Consider the following 5,827-nt stretch of genomic DNA (forward strand, 5'->3'; position numbering starts at 1 on the left):
TTGCAATAAAGTCAGGGCCCGCTTACCTCTAGCAAGGGGCTCCAACCCAGGGGGCACTGCACCCAGAAAGACCTATGTCCACAAAACAAAGTAAAATTATGACTGTTTCCGGTCCAGTTCAAACACATGTTTCAAGCAACAGGACATAAAAGAACGCTATAGATCAGAATTGGAAAAACTCAGAAGTGAGGTGATATTCACAGAAGAATAGAAAACGAAAGAAACCCTCTTATTCAGAAATGAACACTAGACCAGAGGGAACACAAGATGAGACACAACGTGTTTCTTAATAGAAGGTGAAAATGGGGATGGAGGAATGATTAAAATAAAAAGAAATAAAGGATAAATACAAAAACAAGACTGACAAATATTGAAGACAGGCAAAGAATGTCAGATAGTAGAGTTCCTGAAGGAGAAAACACACATAAGCGAACAGAACAGATACTGAAAAGCTTAGTTCAAGAAAACTTTCTGAGTCACCATATTGTACACCTGAAACTTATAAAATGTTAGCAACACTGGAATTAAAATACAATTAATTGATTAATAATAATACTTAATAAAATAAGAAAGAAAGGGATACCTGGGTGGCTCAGTTGGTTAAGTATCTGACTCTTGATTTCAGCTCAGGTCATGATCTCACTGTTTGTGAGTTCAAGCCCCACATTGGGCTCTGTGCTGACAGCATGGAGCCTGCTTGGGATTTTCTCTCTCTTCTCTCTCTCCTCCCGCTGCCCCTCTTCCCCACTCACTCATGTGTGCTCTCTCTCTCTCTCTCTCAAAAAAGAAAGAAGAGCTTTCCTGAAATAAAAACAAATTCAAAACCTCATGTTGATAGAGCAGACCTCATACCTGAAAATGCTGACCCAGATTGACCAGCACCAAGACAGCCCAGTAAAATTACCCAGGACTTTTAAAGAAAAAAAGACACACACACAAAGAAACCACACTCCTTTAACCATCTAGAAAATAAGGGCATGTGACTTGGTAAAGGAAAGAAATTCGAACTATTATGACTATCCAGGAGAAACACTTTATGGCGAAAGGAAAAGCAGAAACACAGAAACACATTTAAGATATTCAAGGAACGAAAGTATGAAGCTGAGATTTGGTATCCAGTAAAACTGACCTTCAAGTGGAAAAGGCTGTTGGTTGTGGAACCCAGGAGCCTCCACGGGGAAGGCTGAACCAGCCCCTAGACAGGTGGGCAAGGAGAGAAGGAAGAAAGAGGCAGGCAGCTCCAGCAGTGCAGGGCGAATCCCAGGTGGTCTAGGGTGGCTCCAGGAAGAGTCCATCTCCCCCCACGCCCACCAGAGTCTATAGAGCTTCTGTGGGGCCTTCATGGGGTTCAACCACACGGATCGTCTAGACTCCCGAGGCTGCGTCCTGCAGGCAGCTTCTAGTGTGGGAGATGCTAGCAGGGGGCACATTCCAAGGTCAAGTGGCATAGGTGGGGGGCGAGGGGGAGGGGAAGGGGGGGCGGTGAGGAGCTTCAGGTTGTGAGTTCAGGTCATGGATCAAATGGTGGTCATGTTCCCTCCATGACGTCTTCCAACAAAGGCACAGACAATGTTTATCCACGTGCGGTGAATTCACCACCCTACCCCCAGTTTTAGCTACTGAAAATGTTTAGACACAGTAACCAACCTCAGTAGCAATGATCGACCAGACTGTGTGGTCCTGAAATAGAATTTCTCACTCAGAGAAAGCAGTGCTTCCCAGAGAAATGGCTCCTTCCAGGTCTGGAGCAGCAAATATGCAAGGTGAACCTGGAACATTCTGTCATACCAAAAAGCGAGGAAACCATTAAAAAACGGCTAAAGCACATCTCTAGGGCTCAGGAACTAACTTGAAGAAGCTTCCACTGGTGCAAGACAATAAATGCAATAGATTAAATCCCATCAAATATATTTAAGTGCATTGGTTTGAAATAATATATACATTGTTTTAAACATGAGTCACCATCAGAAGATGATAGGAAATTAACTAGTCTTGAAAGTTGGTCAGTAAAGGGAAATAATCTAGCATTTATCTTGCCATTCCTAAATGACTGGTTACCAACACTTGGGAACCAAATAATAAACGAGAGTATCTCTTTATAAAGGTATTCCACCTAACAAATGAAAAAGAAATGATAGAATTAGAATATCACCATTTTGCAACTTTTCAGGAACATAAGCATAAAAGGAAAGACTAGCAGACATTACCCACCTCCTACCTACCAATGCCTAAGACTGGTTACAGTTTTGACCCTGAGCTCTGATCCACTCTCTGATCTATCTGCCTCTTTGTAAGAAATACAGAGGACCAAGAAATATGCTCAACTCTACCATGAGCACACCATCAGCAAAATCCAGCCTATGAGAAACTCTGCAAGTCACAAGGCTTGAATTCCATATAATCCTTGTAAAGGAAAAAAAGAGGAAGAACTTGCTGATTGAAAGAGACTTACAAGAAATATCACTTTAAAAAAATTTTTTTAAGTCTACTTATTTATTTTTGAGGGAGAGAGAATGAGAAAGAGAGACCATGAGCTGGAAAGGATAGACAGAGGGAGAGAAATAATCCCAAGCAGGTTCTGTGCTGTGAGCACGGAGCCTGACGTGGGGCTCGAACTCAGAAACCGGAAATAACAGTTTTTAAATGGGCTAGACTAACCGATATTGTCTCAGAGCATGTATTTATATAATAAAACTTTTTTAAAAAGCAAAAAAGTGGCTCCTATGCAAATCGGGAGGCTGATTATTTACAGGGAGAGAAGATGTTGGATTAGGGCATGTGGAGGGGTCCCTGGAGTGAGCACAAAATTCTATTTCTTGACCTGGGCGGTGTTGACCTTATAATAATTCATTAAGCCATGCATTTGTTATGGGTGGCTTTTTCTATCTGGGTTCTATTTTTCAATAAAAAATTACAATATGCTTAAGATAGTATATTGGGGATTTTCATCCAGGGTCAATGAAGGTGTTAACTGATAAAGGTTTTTATAAGGCAATTTACAATATCTCTCAATATTTCAAACTAATACTGGTCCCCTGTGCTTCATAGGATCAGAAACAAATAAAATCATGAGTGTGGCTATGGATGGATACATGTGAAAGTCCATGGAAATACAAGATAAAGATGAACTCAGGCTAACCAAGTACCTACTACACGTCAGGAACAGTGCTATGGGAGGTACTTTAGACACATCCTCCCACTAAACCCTTCACACATCTCTTCGAGATAACAATCATCATTTCCAGTGTGGCAACAAAGGTTCAGAGGGGTTCGATGACCTACTCAAAGTCACCTCCCCAACAAGTGAAAGAACTTTCCACTTTAGAAATTAATACTCCAGAGGTAAGAGAATAAAGAAGCGCTAGCATCTGCCCTCTCAATGCATCAAACGAAGGATGAAACCCAATGCTTTTATTTTTACTTATTTTTATTTTTAACATTTATTTATTATTGAGAGACAGAGCATGAGCGGGGGAGGGACAGAGAGAAGGAGACACAGAATCAGAAGCAGGCTCCAGGCTCTGAGCTGTCAGCACAGAGCCCGACGCAGAGCTTGAACCCACAAACCACGAGATTATGACCTGAGCTGAAACTGGACGTTTTAAACGACTGAGCCACCCAGGCACCCCAACCCAATGCTTTTATTAAACAAAATGGAATGTTTGGTGACGTATAAAAGCAAGAAACCAGAGGTCTTGCATGAGAAATTATCCTTAGTCGAAAGGATAGCATAAAATTCATTAGTATCTTCTCAGCACCATCATATATATATATATATTTAACAACACCTGTTTTAAAGAATTAAGTGATTCTGTAAATTTCAAATGCACTAACATATAGATAGGTCTTTGGAGGGACTCGAAGTAATTCCACTCAACAGAAGCTACGTGAACGCCCAGCTTGAGGCTCCGCCCCACTCTAAATGGGTGAACCTGCCAGCCTTATGGCCACTGAGGACTCTTCCTGATCTGTCCCGAGAAAGACCCACATCCTGTCCTGGTGGCCTCCGAGCAACAGGCCTAAGTCTGGCCTTTGGGTTTCTGCAGACACGCAGCAGACAGAATTCTGGCAGTAAGAGGAGAAGCAGAAAAGAGAGAATTCAGACATGAAAAGTGGGTCAGGCAGGTGCCCAAGGGAAATACCATTCATTCCAGAGGCCACTCTGAGAGAAGAAAGAGCACTGAACTTAGAGTCAGGACACCTGGGGTCCTGACTGCCATTTACTGGATTTGTAACCTCGGATCAAGTCATTTAACGTTTCTGAAACGGAGCCTTCCCAGGGTAGAGAAGGGTTAATAACACCTGCCCTGCCTGCCTCCCCAGGCTGCTGTAGAATCAGATGAGAAAATAATAACAGCTGGCATTTACTGAACGCTTGCCGCACGCCAGGCCGTGGGGCGCGTGCTCTGTGTGCTGTCGTGCCTCTCCATTCTCCGCCACCCCCTGAAGTGGTTCTGCTGTTGTCCCTCAAGCAGAGGGGGCACCGGGGTGGCTCAGGTGGTTGAGCCTCTGATTCTTAATTTCGGGCTCCGTTCATGATCTCACAGTTTGTGAGCTTGAGCCCCTCATTGGGCTCCGTATTGGCAGCACAGAGCCTATTTAGGATTCTCTCTCTCCCTCTCTCTGCCCCTTCCCCCTTAGAATAAATAAATTTTAAAAATTAAAAATAAATAATAGACATAAGATAAAAGCAAATTGATTTGACTCTGGGCTCTGTGCTCGTAACTATGATGCTATACGAACTCCTGGAGCACATCTCTAAGAAGGCCCTGTATCTTTTTTTTAATGTTTATTTATTTTTGAGAGAGAAAGAGAGAGTGTGCATGAACGAGTCTGGGAGGGGCAGGATAGAAGGAGACACAGAATCTCAAGCAGGCTCTAGACTCTGCGCTGTCCACCACAGAGCCCAATGCAGGGCTCGAACTCATGAACCGCAAGATCATGACCTGAGCTGACGTCGATACTTAACCAACTGAGCCATCCAGGCACCCCAAAAGGCCCTGTGTCTTTAAAACGGTACAACAGGGACTCTTGGTTTCAGCTCAGGTCATGATCTTGAGATTCATGAGTCTGAGCCCTGAGTCGGGCTCCACACATCCCTGCTTGGGATTTTCTCTCTCTCTCCCTCTCTCTGTCCATCCTCTGCTCATATACTCTCTCTCACTGTCTCAAAATAAATAAACTTATTGAATTTTTATAATAAAAAAATAAAACTGTGCAAAAAAGACACACAGTGTTCTCCACAAACAAAGCTGAAAGGAGGCTTCAAGAACACCTCTAAGCCAACAATAAGGGATGTAGGGAGTCCCAAGATCATAGGTCTTCCAGACCCTCATGACAGGACAGACCTGCAAATAGCATGTGTGGCCACTGTATGTTCTCCCCATCCCACCCCCTCCCCAAGTGACAGCCAGCCATTCTCTCCAGAGAGGAGGGAATTCCCAGGGCTGCACTAGGGAGCCAACTTTTTGCAAAGGAGACAAGAGAAGCCTTCTCAGAGCTCAGACTCAAGGCCTTTGTCACCCTTCCGGTGACAACAGACAGTGAGCCCCACCGAGGATCCCCACAGAGACTGCAGAGCATAGGATACTGCAGTAGAAAGTGCATTATATGCAAGCCGAGAACTGGTCCCAAGTGTCATCTGACATTAACAAATTGGGTGACTTTAAACATCCACTGTTGGGACCCAATGAGCTCCAGGGTCCCTACTGAACATACGACTTCTATGGCCCCATCTTCTCTGCCCTGCTTGGTACAGAGGAAGGGACCCAGGATTTATGATGTGCCTATAGCGTGCAATGTACTGTCAGAGTCTTTAAAAAAAATA

This window comes from Suricata suricatta, chromosome 17 (assembly GCF_006229205.1).
Source record: "Suricata suricatta isolate VVHF042 chromosome 17, meerkat_22Aug2017_6uvM2_HiC, whole genome shotgun sequence".
Taxonomy (NCBI): domain Eukaryota; kingdom Metazoa; phylum Chordata; class Mammalia; order Carnivora; family Herpestidae; genus Suricata; species Suricata suricatta.